Source organism: Scyliorhinus torazame, chromosome 17 (genome assembly GCF_047496885.1).
Source record: "Scyliorhinus torazame isolate Kashiwa2021f chromosome 17, sScyTor2.1, whole genome shotgun sequence".
Classification (NCBI taxonomy): Eukaryota; Metazoa; Chordata; class Chondrichthyes; order Carcharhiniformes; family Scyliorhinidae; genus Scyliorhinus; species Scyliorhinus torazame.
This window is the reverse complement of record NC_092723.1, coordinates 58,595,047-58,610,846: the sequence shown is the minus strand read 5'-3', so window position 1 is coordinate 58,610,846 and position 15,800 is coordinate 58,595,047. Positions and strand designations below refer to the sequence as shown.

General features: G+C 53.1%; 1 protein-coding gene across 1 annotated transcript in view; it reads left to right on the top strand.

The window, feature by feature from the left end:
• The first annotated feature begins 953 nt into the window (after positions 1 to 953).
• The window catches only part of LOC140393890 (peroxisome proliferator-activated receptor delta-like), a 127,938-nt gene continuing 113,091 nt past the window's right edge, over positions 954 to 15,800 (top strand). Inside the window, exon 1 of the mRNA XM_072480487.1 lies at positions 954 to 1,099. The gene's annotated coding sequence lies outside the window, so the exon portion shown is untranslated. The remainder of the gene's footprint in view (positions 1,100 to 15,800) is intronic.

The following is a 15,800-nucleotide window of genomic DNA, read 5'->3' as shown; positions in this document are numbered from 1 at the left end:
TGTTTTTCCTGTTCGCCATTAATTGTCCAACAAAAAGTCAAAACAAAATGATTTAATTTTAAACTGTAGTTACAGAATAAAATACATATATATTATAGATTCTAAAAATTAGTTGAATTTTCAAAATCTTACAACATTCATGAGATGCAAATGAATGCAAAAGTGGCTTCCGACGTGGATGTGGGAAACTCGACCCGTCTTTAACTGGTCATCAAAGTGCTCCAAGGTCCTTGCGCGTGTTCTCCTGTCCATGTGAAACCTAACACAATGCTTTTGAATTATGTCACTAAGGGACAGCGTGAAAATGGGAAATAAGAAGAGGCTGATGATAAATCACGCTCACAACTCCACCCTATCCCCGTAGCCCCGCGAACCTTTTGGGACACTAAGGTCAATTTATCATGGCCAATCCACCTAACCTGCACATCTTTGGATTGTGGGAAGAAACGGAGCACCCGGAGGAAACCCACGCAGACATGGGGAGAACGTGCAGACTCCGCAGACAGTGACCCAAGCCGGGAATCGAACCTCGGACCCTGGAGCTGTAAAGCAACTGTGCTAACCACTGTGCTACCGTGACCTTGAGGGAGGGTAATCTGCTGGTTTACATGGTACTCTAGAGGTGCTCTCTGAAATGGTGTGGCAAGCCATGTGGCTCAAGGGCAATTAGGGATGGGTAATATAGTTCTGGTCTTGCCCAAATCCCATGAAAGAATAAACGCTTGAAAAATAAAGAGGGGATGGACTGGGCAGACAAATTTCTGGAGAGATCAAAAGCAAGGGGGCGCGGGGAAAGCTCAGTTTGAATTGCCGCGCCTTCCGCCCCCACCATGTAGCATCAGAGCGGACTGTGACGTCATGCCCTGACCCCGCCCCCGCAATTCCTGTGACGTCACGACGCGTGAGGGTGGCGCGAGGCTGTCACGCTTGGTGACGTCAGTGGCGCTGTCACCGTTCGGGCCGCTGAGCACGTAAACATTAGCGGAGAGAACTTTGAGGCGCTTCAAAAAAGTGAGCGAGCAACGGCGGCCACGGGAGTTAGACAGCCGGCTAGATTCTCACTGGGGAAATGACGTGAGGGAGACCCGCCAATTAAAGGGTTTGTTTCCTTTCCCTTTACTTTATTCATTTGGGGTTTCAAAGATTCTTTCTCAAACAGGAAGGAGGATCGGAAAGCTCACCAGGAGAGCCGGAGCTGGCGCCGGAAGTCCCGCCTCTGGCTGGGCCAGATTGGCCGGTGCGGAGGGGTCCGCGCCTCTGGTTGGTGAATTGTGATGTCAGTCAGGGAGGTGCTCTCTTCCCCGCCCCCCCCCCCCCCCCCCCGACAGGTTCAGGGTATTTCCTCCACCCTCACCCCGGCCCTGTCTGAATGGAGGCTTTTCTGCGTCTGCTGCAGTTGTGGGGCGCCATCCCCACGCTGGCAGCGCTTCCGAGGTGTGCCACTGTCAGCTCATCTGGATGGGTGTGAAGTGGGGACCATCGCCTCCATATCCCAACTTTTAGAAGCTTTTTTCTCCGCACAAATCCCGAAACGATCCATCTCCCCTCCCACACCCAATCCTTCTCGCCCCCCCACCCAATCCTTCTCACCCCCCCCACCCAATCCTTCTCGCCCCCCCACCCAATCCTTCTCGCCCCCCCACCCAATCCTTCTCGCCCCCCCACCCAATCCTTCTCGCCCCCCCACCCAATCCTTCTCGCCCCCCCACCCAATCCTTCTCGCCCCACCACCCAATCCTTCTCGCCCCACCACCCAATCCTTCTCGCCCCCCCACCCAATCCTTCTCACCCCCCCCACCCAATCCTCGCCCCCCCACCCAATCCTTCTCGCCCCCCACCCAATCCTTCTCACCCCCCCCACCCAATCCTTCTCGCCCCCCACCCAATCCTTCTCGCCCCCCCACCCAATCCTTCTCGCCCCCCCCATCCAATCCTTCTCGCCCCCCCACCCAATCCTTCTCGCCCCCCCACCCAATCCTCGCCCCCCCACCCAATCCTTCTCGCCCCCCACCCAATCCTTCTCGCCCCCCACCCAATCCTTCTCGCCCCCCCACCCAATCCTTCTCGCCCCCCCCCCATCCAATCCTTCTCGCCCCCCACCCAATCCTTCTCGCCCCCACCCAATCCTTCTCGCCCCCCCATCCAATCCTTCTCGCCCCCCATCCAATCCTTCTCGCCCCCCCATCCAATCCTTCTCGCCCCCCCATCCAATCCTTCTCGCTCCCCCATCCAATCCTTCTCGCCCCCCATCCAATCCTTCTCGCCCCCCCATCCAATCCTTCTCGCCCCCCCCATCCAATCCTTCTCGCCCCCCCATCCAATCCTTCTCGCCCCCCCATCCAATCCTTCTCGCCCCCCCATCCAATCCTTCTCGCCCCCCCATCCAATCCTTCTCGCCCCCCCATCCAATCCTTCTCGCCCACCCCATCCAATCCTTCTCGCCCCCCCCACCCAATCCTTCTCGCCCCCCCACCCAATCCTTCTCGCCCCCCCACCCAATACTTCTCGCCCCCCCACCCAATACTTCTCGCCCCCCCCACCCAATCCTTCTCGCCCCCCCCACCCAATCCTTCTCGCGCCCCAACCCAATCCTTCTCCCCCCACTCAATCCTTCTCGCCCCCCCCCACTCAATCTTTCTCGCCCCCCCACTCAATCCTTCTCGCCCCCCCACTCAATCCTTCTCGCCCCCCCACCCAATCCTTCTCGCCCCCCCACCCAATCCTTCTCGCCCCCCCACCCAATCCTTCTCGCCCCCCCCACCCAATCCTTCTCGCGCCCCAACCCAATCCTTCTCCCCCCACTCAATCCTTCTCGCCGCCCCCACTCAATCTTTCTCGCCCCCCCACTCAATCCTTCTCGCCCCCCCACCCAATCCTTCTCGCCCCCCCACCCAATCCTTCTCGCCCCCCCACCCAATCCTTCTCGCCCCCCCACCCAATCCTTCTCGCCCCCCCCACCCAATCCTTCTCACCCCCCCCCACCCAATCCTTCTCGCGCCCCAACCCAATCCTTCTTCCCCCCCCACTCAATCCTTCTCGCCCCCCCACTCAATCCTTCTCGCCCCCCACTCAATCCTTCTCGCCCCCCACTCAATCCATCTCGCCCCCCCACCCAATCTTTCTCGCCCCCCCCACCCAATCCTTTTCGCCCCCCATCCAATCCTTCTCGCCCCCCCATCCAATCCTTCTCGCCCCCACATCCAATCCTTCTCGCCCCCCCCATCTAATCCTTCTCGCCCCCCCACCCAATCTTTCTCGCCCCCCACCCAATCCTTCTCGCCCCCCCATCCAATCCTTCTCGCCCCCCCATCCAATCCTTCTCGCCCCCCCATCCAATCCTTCTCGCCCCCCCATCCAATCCTTCTCGCCCCCCATCCAATCCTTCTCGCCCCCCCATCCAATCCTTCTCGCCCCCCCACCCAATCCTTCTCACCCCCCCCACCCAATCCTTCTCGCGCCCCAACCCAATCCTTCTCCCCCCCCCACTCAATCCTTCTCGCCCCCCCACTCAATCCTTCTCGCCCCCCCACCCAATCCTTCTCGCCCCCCCACCCAATCCTTCTCGCCCCCCCCACCCAATCCTTCTCGCCCCCCCCCACCCAATCCTTCTCGCACCCCCCACCCAATCCTTCTCGCCCCCCCCACCCAATCCTTCTCGCCCCCCCCACCCAATCCTTCTCGCCCCCCCCACCCAATCCTTCTCGCCCCCCCCACCCAATCCTTCTCGCCCCCCCCACCCAATCCTTCTCGCCCCCCCCACCCAATCCTTCTCGCCCCCCCCACCCAATCCTTCTCGCCCCCCCCACCCAATCCTTCTCGCCCCCCCCACCCAATCCTTCTCGCCCCCCCCACCCAATCCTTCTCACCCCCCCCCACTCAATCCTTCTCTTCCCCCCCCACCCAATCCTTCTCTTCCCCCCCCACCCAATCCTTTTCGCCCCCCCACCCAATCCTTCTCGCCCCCCCCACCCAACCCTTCTCGCCCCCCCACCCAATCCTTCTCCCATCCCACCCAATCCTTCCCTTCCCCCACCCAATCTGTCTCCCCCCCCCCCCCCAATCCTTCTCCTCCCCCCCCCCCCAACTCAACCCTTTTCTGTCTTTCCTCCCCACCCCCACCCCCCCAATCCATCTACCCCGGCATGTGGCCTCCCCTGGCACGCGGCCACCCCAATGGTACATGGTGTCTGTCACTTCTTGGTACATTGGTAGACCGCCAATTGGGAAATCCAACAGATGCCTCCAGATGAGCCCTGGAATGATTCTGAGGCTTAACAGTTAAATGCCATAAATTCACTGCATCACATTGGTCTCATATGTTCATAATATATATGAGCAGCATTAGGCCATTCAGCCCATCGAGTCCGCACCGTTTTCTAGCAACTTCTCCAGAATCCTTCACGTGTCTGCTACCACCTGCCTGAGCAGACCTAATCTTTGCACATAGGTGTTCTGACATCTCCATGAAACAGAACCTCTTATTTTATTCTCATGAGATGTGAGTGTTGTTGGCTAAGCCAGCATTTGTTGCCCATGCCTAATTGCCCTTGAGAAGTTGTTTGTGAGCTGATTCCTTGAATCATGACCATCCAACGGCATAGGTACATCCACAGTGCTGTTAGGAAGAGAGTTCCAGACTTTTGACCCAGTGACAGTGAAGGAACGGGTCGGTGCTGGTCCCTTGCTACTTGTAGTGTTTATTGATGACCTAGATGTGAATGGGATGTATGATCAGTAAGCTCACATGATACTAAAATTGGTGGTGTGGTAAATAGCGAGAAGAAAAGCCTTTGATTACAGGACAATATAGATGGGCTGGGCAGAACAGTGGCAAATGGAATTTAACCCTGCAAAGTGTGAGGTGATGCATTTTGGGAGGACTAACAAGGCAAGTGAATATACAATAGAACGGTAGGATGCTAGAAAGTACAGGGCAATATATAAGTAAGTTACTGTACCGATTAGGCCGGTAAAGCCGAGACTGCTGGATTCTCTCAGGTTCAGGGCTCATCGACTGCTGCTTTGTGGCTATCGCTGAACAAATGTGCAAGATGCCCAGGAACCTATCATGGAACTGTCTGAGGTGCCTCAGCTTTTCAGGCTAACCAATTTATATTGTGCTTGGATACGAAGGAACACACACTGCGAAATATGGAGCTTCCTTTGACCTGCTAGAATTTCCTCCCATCTGTATGGCTCCACAAGCCACATTGAGCCCCAATGTAATCCTATTTTGCTCAAATTTGGCCCAAATGCCTCTGAAAATATTGTCCTTTGGATTGGTTCGGGACTTGTCCTTTTATCCAATAGCTGGCTCAACATGTGAAATAATTATTTGGATCAGGTTGGTACTGAACTTTAACTGGGGATGGAAAATTCAACCATTCCACAATTTTGCTCCAATTTGCTCATTTCTGTTATAGGTTTGCTGTAGCTTGAAGAACATAGAGAAGAGAATCATTTTGCGCTACATTTAAGTATTCAGGGTGAAATAAGGCCATTGCAGTTATGTAATTTAGCAGAAAGAAGTATTCAAAAAGGGATGAAGAGGATCTAAAATGATTGAACAACATAATTTGAATTATCATAGATGATAAAATGGAAATGAGTTGATTGCAAGAGATTTAAAGTCATTGATTCATAAAATGTTGATAAGATATTAGTTTCTCTGGAGTGGATTAATTCTAAGTAAACAGAATGAATATTGTCCTTTTACAGGCACTGTGAGTAGTACAATCATATTTATTCTGAGACAGAAGCACCTATTATTTTAACCCTGGCAGTTGCTGTAAACTAAACATGATTATGAGATAAAAATATAATAATTGCTGTCAGTGCTTGTATCATTGGATATGTATTACTGATTTGTGGAAGTAACTCTGTTATAGGTTGCTCTTTTATGCTGCTATAAATGGTTACTTTGCAGAAAGTAATTCTGTTCCATTTAGCATTGTGCCGTAGTCTTATGAATCCTTTGGTGGAACAAAGAACAGAGAAAAGTACAGCACAGGAACAGGCCCTTCGGCCCTCCAAGCCCGTGCCGACCATGCTGCCCGACTAAACTACAATCTTCTACACTTCCTGGGTCCGTATCCCTCTATTCCATCCTATTCATGTCTTTGTCAAGATGCCCCTTAAATGTCACTATCGTCCCTGCTTCCACCACCTCCTCCAGCAGCGAGTTCCAGGCACCCACTACCCTCTGTAAAAAAACTTGCCTCGTACATCTACTCTAAACCTTGCCCCTCGCACCTTAAACCTATGCCCCCTAGTAATTGACCCCTCTACCCTGGGGAAAAGCCTCTGACTCTCCACTCTGTCTATGCCCCTCATAATTTTGTAGACCTCTTATCAGGTCGCCCCTCAACCTCTGTCGTTCCAGTGAGATCAGACCGAGTTTATTCAACCTCCCCATAGCTAATGCCCTCCATACCAGGCAACATCCTGGTAAATCTCTTCTGCACCCTGTCTAAAGCCTCCACATCCTTCTGGTAGTGTGGCGACCAGAATTGAACACTATACTCCAAGTGTGGCCTAACTAAGGTTCTGTACAGCTGCAACATGGCTTGCCAATTTTTATACTCAATGCCCCGGCCAATGAAAGCAAGCATGCCATTTGCCTTCTTGACTACCTTCTCCACCTGTGTTGCCCCTTTCAGTGACCTGTGGATCTGTACACCTAGATCTCTCTGACTGTCAATACTCTTGAGGGTTCTACCATTCACTGTATATTCCCTACCTGCATTAGACCTTCCAAAATGCATTATCTCACATTTGGCCGGATTAAACTCCATTGACATCTCTCCACCCAAGTCTCCAAACAATCTAAATCCTGCTGTATCCTCTGACAGTCCTCATCGCTCTCCGCAATTCCACCAACCTTTGTGTCTGCAAACTTACTTATCAGACCAGTTATATTTTCCTCTAAATCATTTATATATACTACGAACAGCAAAGGTCCCAGCACTGATCCCTGCGGAACACCACTAGTCACAGCCCACCAATTAGAAAAGCATCCTTCTTCCTCACAGGAACATGCCTGTCCTGAATTCCTTTCAACTGACACTTGCTAGCCTCCCACATATCAGATGTTGATTTACCCTCAAACATCCACCCCCAATCTAGGTTCTTCAGTTCCCTCCTAATATTGTTATAATTAGCCTTCCCGCAATTTAGCACATTCACCCAGGGACCACTCTTATCCTTGTCCACCAGCACTTTAAAACTTACTGAATTGTGGTCACTGTTGCCGAAATGCTCCCCTACTGAAACTTCTACCACCTGGCCGGGCTCATTCCCCAATACCAGGTCCAGTACAGCCCCTTCCCTAGTTGGACTGTCTACATATTGTTTTAAGAAGCCCTCCTGGATGCTCCTTACAAACTCTGCCCCTTCTAAGCCCCTGGCACTAAGTGAGTCCCCGTCAATATTGGGGAAGTTGAAGTTTCCCATCACAACAACCCTGTTGTTTTTACTCTTTTCCAAAATCTGTCTACCTATCTGCTCCTCTATCTCCCGCTGGCTGTTGGGAGATCTGTAGTAAACCCCCAACATTGTGACTGCACCCTTGTTATTCCTGATCTCTACCCATATAGCCTCACTGCCCTCTGAGGTGTCCTCCATCAGTACAGCTGTGATATTCTCCCTAACCAGTAGCGCAACTCCGCCACTCCTTTTACATCCCCCTCTATCCTGCCTGAAACATCTAAATCCTGGAACGTATAGCTGCCAATCCTGCCCTTCCCTCAACCAGGTCTCTGTAATGGCAACAACATCATAGTTCCAAGTACTAATCCAAGCTCTAAGTTCATCTGCCTTACCCGTAATACTTGCATTAAAACATATGCACTTCAGGCCACCAGACCTGCTGTGTTCAGCAACTTCTCCCTGTCTGCTCTGCCTCAGAGCCATACTGGCCCTATTCCCTAGTTCTCCCTCAATGCTCTCACCTTCTGACCTATTGCTCCCGTGCCCACCCCCCTGCCATACTAGTTTAAACCCTCCCATGTGACACTAGGGTTTGTAGATGACTAGGTCAAATGTGAAGCTCCATCCTACTTCAGCATGTTATATGGTTCTTGAACTGGGTCCAATAGCTGAATTCACACAACAGATCAAATTGTGTTCCTTTTTCCAAAAATCCTTCTTAAGTTTGAGTGCACTCAGATTAATGGCTGGACTGTGATTTTGTGAAATTGACCTGAAACTGTTGGTGACCTTGGAAATCTTGTAGTTTCAACAGAGGAAAGAATTGACATTAAAAAGGCATTTCAAGAATAATTTGCAGTTATTACAACTTTTGCATTGCATAACTATTTTGACAGTCATTGTTTCCAGTTGTTAAATATAGAATAGGATGGCATTAGTTATGTATGGCCACATATTTAAATGTGCTTCTTAGGCAATTTTCTTTTTATCTGAGCTATTGTGCTGAAATCTGGTTTTTAAAAAAATGTTCATTAAGGTTTTACATTTTAGAGCATGATGCACCAAAATTACAAAATCATCATAAGCAAGAAAAAAACCTTCTCAAGATACATGAGTACAGAGAGAGACAGGAGGGCATCACAACTGGCTTGATACAATCATAAGACATAGCTAGATATCTATGCAGCCCCACCAGAGACCAAGGGAGAAACCGGATGAGGCCATGAATACATGGTAAAATGGTTGGATACTCTCCCATGCCATGTCAGCTCGCAATAACCATGAGAATTTCAGGATAAACTTTCTGCGCCACGTTCGAGCGCGCACCAAATTTTATTTTTAAATTTAGAGTACCCAATTCATTTTGACTTTTTTTCCAATTAAGGGGCAATTTAGCGTGGCCAATCCACCTAGCTTGCACATCTTTGGGTTGTGGGGGTGAAACCCACACAAACACGGGGGAATGTGCAAACTTCACACAGACAGTGACCCAAAGCCAGGATCGAACCTGGGACCTCGTCGCCGTGAGGCCACAGTGCTAACCCACTGCGCCACCGTGCTGCCCAATGCACCAACATACATCCCCCTCAACTCGTAGCACCAATGACCCATCAGAGCCTCCTTTCCTCCGAGATACCAGATCCATCTGCACCCAAGCAGGAGCAAAGCATGGATTCTTCAAATCCACCCTTTCAAAAAACAAAGAAAATACACGAAAGCCGCAGTTCTAAGGGGAGTTACGTACATGCCACGCAGCTTAACCCCATTCTCAGGCCCCCATGCAGAATCAACATCATTCCATACAATTATGCAGAGAGGACTGGCAACAGCATGTTCAGATTATGATCAAACCTTCAGGGCCACCCAAGCAGGGGAAAAAAACGGAGAAAGAGCTTCAGCTACTAGAACTAACCCACAGGATCCAATCTAGTATTTCTCTAGTGAATGCTGAGCACCCATCAATGAAGAAGAGAACCAAGAAAGCATCCCACCCCCCAGGGGGACAACAAGATAGCCACCAAAACGCAGGACCCGGCTCATTCCCATGCATCCCCGTGCATTGAAGAGGCAAAACCCAACCTCTTAGGATGTCCCTAATAAGTTGCTTTGAGAAGGGACAGGATAATAGCTACAGCACTGAACCTGGCCTCGTCCAGCACATCCCAACACACAGGAAACTATATCCCCAGCACACCCCAAAATCTGCACCCCAGTCGAATATACACGTCTCCAGTCCCATCCAGGGCAATGCACCGCCCCGACTTATACTGAGAAGGAAAGGATAATTACATCAACCCCATCCCGAGGAGAAGAACCACCATCAAGACACCCAACAATAGGGTCCCCTGGGAGGGTGAGATTCCATCCTTGTCACAACCGGGCGTATCTCCCTGAAATCACTGGGCCAGGATTAGAAACAGTACCGTGACTTCCGGTTGCGGCTATGCCTCGGAAGGTCGCACGTTCGGCAGCTCCCGCCGAGAACAGACTTTTGGGCTCTTCAGAGGGGCCCCAACGGCAATTGTTCGACGGCTCCCAGTGTGGGAAGGTGACAGGTTCCCCCGACATTATATGGATTGGAGTGGAGCGGTTAAAAAAGTGATCCAGGTGCAGCGGAAAGTGCAGGGAGGAAAAGCAAGATGGTGGCGGGTGGAGAGCAAGCAGCATGGGCGCAGTGGTCACAGGAGCGGCAGGAATTCCTTAAAAGCTGCTTTGCGGAGCTGAAGACAAAAATGCTGGCGCCAATGAAGGCGGCGATGGAGAAGCTTGTGGAGACCCAGAACGCTCAAGGAGCAGCGATCCAGGAGGTGCGGCAAAAAGCCTCGGAGAACGAGGACGAGATCTTGGGCCTGGCGGTGAAGGTGGAGGCGCATGAGGCGCTGCACAAGAGGTGGCAGGAAAAATTTGAGGACCTGGAAAACAGGTCGAGGAAGAAGAATCTTCGGTTCTGGGTCTCCCTGAAGGAGTGGAGGGGCCCGATGCCGGGGCATATATGAGCACGATGCTCAATTCGCTGATGGGCGCGGGAGCTTTCCCGAGGCCCCTGGAGCTGGATGGGGCTCATCGGGTCCTGGCAAGGAGACCCAAAGCCAATGAGCCGCCAAGGGCTGTAGTGGTGAGGTTCCACCGCTTTATGGACAGAGAGTGCGTCCTGAGATGGGCCAAAAAAGAACGGAACAGCAGGTGGGAGAACACGGAGATCCGTATTTCCAAGACTGGAGTGCAGAGGTGGCTAAGAAGAGAGCTGGTTTTAACCGGGCTAAGGCGGTTTTCCATCGGAAGGGGGTGAAGTTCGGGATGCTGCAGCCAGCGCGATTGTGGGTCACGTTCCAAGATAGGCACCACTATTTCGAAACGCCTGATGAGGCATGGAACTTTATCCAGTCTGAAAAGTTGAACGCAAACTGAGGGTTTGTCGTGGGGGATGTTTACTGTGTTTACTGCTTTTGGGGAATGTTCTTTTTGTTTTGGTGCTGGGTGGGGATGGGTGAATGGGTTTGATGTGGGGGCTGTGGAAGAGTGTGGGCGTCGGTGTTGGAGGGGCAGGGCCCCGCGGAGGAAGAGGTGGGGTGGAGGCCCGTGGATGGGGAGTTGGGGTAAGGCCGCAAAAAGGAGCTGCGCCAGAGGGGGCGGGGCCGGTTCAGACAGAAAGCGCGGGCTTTTTCCCGCGCTAGGGAAGGATGGCGGCGGGGCCGGGGGGAAGGGCAGTGCTGGAGAGGAGCGCACACTGACTGCCAAGGGGTGGGGGGATTCTCACACTGGGGGGTCGATGAAATGGCAGGAGAGGCCGGGGTCAGCAGGAGTCAGCTGACTTACGGGAGTGTCATGGGGGGAGCAAAATGGCTAGATGAGGATCTAGCAGGGGGAGGGGGGGGGGTGACTGGGTTGCTGCTGCATTGGCCAAAGGGGAGCTGGAAGTAGGAGAGGTGGTCGGGCGGGGGTCCGCCACCTGGGTGACTGGAGGGTGCGGGAGGCGCATGCACGTGGCTGGCCTAGAAAAGGAGATGGCTAGTCGGGGGGGGGGGGGGGTTTGGAGGAGAGAGTTATCCCCCTGATCCGGCTGATAACTTGGAATGTGAGGGGCATGAACCGGCCGGTCAAGAGGGCCCGGGTGTTCGCGCACTTAAAGGGACTGAAGGCAGACGTGGTTATGCTCTAGGAGACACATCTGAAGGTGGCAGATCAGGTTAGGCTGAGAAAGGGATGGGTGGGGCAGGTCTTTCATTCAGGGTAGGATGCGAAGAACAGAGGGGTTGCAATACTGGTGGGGAAGCGGGTGTCGTTCGAGGCACTGAATATTGTAGCGGATAATGGAGGTCGATATGTGATGGTGAGTGGTAGGTTGCAGGGGGTGCGGGTGGTACTGGTGAATGTATATGCCCCGAATTGGGATGATGCCGGATTTATGAAACGCATGCTGGGTCGGATTCAGGATCTGGGGGTAGGAAGCTTGATAATGGCAGGGGGAACTTTAACACGGCGCTGGACCCAGCACTGGACCGTTCTAGGTCCAGGACGGGTAAGAGGCCGGCTGCGGCCAAGGTGCTCGGGGTTTATGGACCAGATGGGGGGAGTGGATCCATGGAGGTTTGCCAGGCCGCAGGCCAGGGAATTTTCCTTCTTTTCCCACGTCCATAGAGCCTACTCCTGGATAGATTTTTTTCATTTTGAGTAGGGCGCTAATCCCGAAAGTGGAGGGAACGGAATATTCGGCCATAGCCATCTCGGTCCACGCCCCGCATTGGGTGGAGCTGGAGTTGGGGGAGGAGAGGGACCAGCGCCCGCTGTGGCGCCTTGATGTGGGACTGTTGGCGGATGAGGGGGGAGTGTGGGGGTGTATTGAAAGATACTTGGAGGCCAATGACAACGGGGAGGTGCAGGTGGGGGTAATCTGGGAGGCGTTGAAGGCGGTGGTCAGGGGAGAGCTAATCTCCATTCGGGCCCACAGGGAGACGAGAGAGAGGAGGGAGAGGTTGGTGGGGGAAATTTTAAGGGTGGACAGGAGTTATGCAGAGGCCCCCCGAGGAGGGGCTACTTAGGGAGCGACGGAACCTCCAGACGGAATTCGACCTGATGACCATGGGGAAAACAGAGGCACAATGGAGGAAAGCGGAAGGGGCGATTTATGAGTATGGGGAGAAGGCGAGTCGGATGCTGGCACATCAGCTTTGTAAGAGGGAGGCAGAGAGGGAGATTATTGGTGGAGTAAGGGATAGAGGGGGGGAATATGGTGCGGAGTGCGGTGAGAATAAACAAGGTATTTAGGGACTTCTATGGGGATCTGTACAGGTCTGAGCCCCCAGCGGGGGAGGAGGGGATGCGACGATTCCTAGATCAGCTGAGGTTCCCGAGGGTGGAGGAGGAGCAGGTGTCTGGTTTGGGGGCGCCGTTTGGGCTGGAGGAGCTGGTTAATGGATTGGGGAACATGCAGGTGGGGAAGGCCCCGGAGCCGGATGGGTTCCCGTTTGAATTTTATAGGAAATACGTGGACCTGCTGAGCCCGTTGCTAGTGAGGACTTTTAATAAGGCGAGGGAGGAGGGGACCTTGCCCCCGACAATGTGCAGGGCGCTGATATATTTGATCTTGAAGCGGGTCAAGGATCCATTGCAATGTGGGTCATATAGACCGATCTCGCTCCTCAATGTTGACGCTAAGTTGCTGGCGAAGGTGCTGGTTATGAGAATTGAGGACTGTGTCCCGGGGGTGATTCATGAGGACCAGACAGGATTTGTGAAGGGTAGGCAGCTAAATACAAATGTGCGGAGGCACCTCAATGTGATTATGATGCCCTCGGTGGAGGGGGAAGCGGAGGTAGTGGCAGCTATGGACGCGGAGAAGGCCTTTGATCGGGTGGAGTGGGAGTACCTTTGGGAAGTGTTGCGGAGGTTTGGGTTCGGGGAGGGGTTCATCAGTTGGGTCAGACTGCTATATAGAGCCCCGGTGGTGAGTGTGGCTACGAAACGGCGGAGGTCGGAGTACTTTCGGCTGTACCGGGGACGAGACAGGGGTGCCCCTTATCCCCCTTGTTGTTTGCACTGGCAATTGAGCCACTGGCCATGGCACTGAGGGAGTCCAGGAAATGGAGGGGATTGGTTCGGGGGAGAGAGGAACACCAGGTGTCGTTGTATGCAGATGACCTGTTGTTGTTTGTTGCGGATCCAGTGGAGGGGATGGCGGAGGTCATGTGGATCCTTAGGGAGTTTGGGGACTTTTCGGGGTACAAACTCAACGTAGGGAAGAGTGAACTCTTTGTGGTGCACTCAGGGGACCAGGGAAGGGGGATAGACAAGTTACCGCTGAAGAGGGCGGAAAGGAGCTTTCGGTACGTGGGGATCGAAGTAGCTAGGAGTTGGGGGGCCCTGCACAACTCCTTAATTTGACGCGGCTGGTGGAGCAGATGGAGGAGGATTTTAAAAGATGGGATATGCTGCCACTCTCACTGGCGGGTAGGGTGCAGTCGGTAAAAATGACGGTCCTTACGAGGTTTCTCTTTGTGTTCCAGTGCCTTCCCATTTTGATCCCCAAGGCCTTTTTCAAACGGGTAAGCAGGAGCATCATGGGATTTGTGTGGGCGAATAAGACCCTGAGGGTGAAGAGGGTGTTTCTGGAGCGTGACAGGGACAGTGGGGGGGGGGGGGGGGGGGGGGGGGGCTGCCGCTGCCGCTGCTGAATTTGTGGGGCTATTATTGGGCAGCCAATATGGCGATGATCCGTAAGTGGGTAATGGAGGGAGAGGGGGCGGCGTGGAAGAGGTTAGAGATGGCGTCCTGTGTGGGCACGAGCTTGAGGGCGCTGGTGACGGCACCGCTGCCGCTCTCGCCGTTCAGGTATACCACGAGTCCGGTGGTGGCGGCGACGCTGAAGATCTGGGGGCAGTGGAGGCGACACAGGGGCAAGGTGGGGGCCTCGGTTTGGTCTCCGATTCGGGAGAACCATCGGGTCGTCCCGGGAAGGATGGATGGGGGGTTTTGGAGCTGGCATCGGGCAGGGATTAAAAGAATGGGGGACATGTTCATCGATGGGACGTTTGTGAGCCTAAGGGCGCTGGAGGAGAAGTTTGGGCTATCCCCGGGAAACGCTTTCGGGTACATGCAAGTGAGGGTGTTTGTGAGGCGGCAGGTGAGGGAATTCCCACTGCTTCCGGCACGTGGGATTCAGGACAGGATGATTTTGGGTGTATGGGTTGGAGAAGGCAAGGTTTCGGCGATTTGTCGGGAGCTGCAGGAAGAGGAGGAGGCCTCGGTGGAGGAGTTAAAGGGCAAGTGGGAGGAGGAGCTTGGGGAGGAGATAGATGAGGGTCTGTGGGCTGATGCCCTGAGTAGGGTTACTTCTTCCTCCTCTTGCGCCAGGCTCAGCCTAATACAGTTCAAGGTTACTCACAGAGCGCATATGACAGGGGCGAGGTTGAATAGGTTCTTTGGAGTGGAGGACAGATGTGGGAGGTGCTCGGGGAGCCCGGCAAATCACGTCCATATGTTCTGGTTGTGCCGGCATTGGATGGGTTTTGGAGGGGTTTTGGGAGGGCTATGTCCAAGGTGGTGAATGCCCGGGTCAAGCCGAGCTGGGGATTAGCATTATTTGGGGTATCGGACGAGCCGGGAGTACAGGAGGCGAAAGGGGCTGGTATTCTGGCCTTTGTGTCCCTGGTAGCCCGGCGGAGGATTTTGCTACTATGGAAGGATGCAAAGCCCCCTAGTGTGGAAGCTTGGATCAATGACATGGCAGGGTTCATCAAGCTGGAGGGGATAAAGTTTGCCTTGCGGGGGTCTGTGCAAGGGTTCCTCAGGCGGTGGCAACCGTGCCTAGACTATCTCGTGGATCGTTAGGAGGTCAGCATCAGCAGCCCCAGGGGGGGGGGTTCTCTTGGGGTGGCGTTTGGGTTAAGGTGTGTTTCCCCCCCCCCTATTTGTGCTTTGTACTGCTATAATGGGGGGTTACGGTATATGGGGGAAATCCAATGTATAATTTCTACTTGTGTTCTTGTTGTTTTTTTTTTGTTGGGGGAGGGGATTTTGTTGAAAATTTGTTGAAAAACTTGAATAAATATATTTTTTTTAAAAAGAAACAGTACCCTGCTCACCCAGAAAAAAGAGGGGAATAAAAACGCCAAGGGAGGGATGCCCGAAATGACCCAGAACCATCCACTACCACCCCACACCCTCCACCATCACAGGATACCAAGAAAAATATCCTCTCCTCAGCAAACCAACCACTGATTAACTAACTTCATTTCAGTGAGCACCATTACTAAATCTACTCATTCGATAGCTCCAAAGAGGAATAAAGAGATAGCTCCAAAGTAGAAACTCAAACTCAAGGAAGAGTCGGATGGAACCCAGTTCACCCTAGGATACGGAATCTGTCCAAGCCA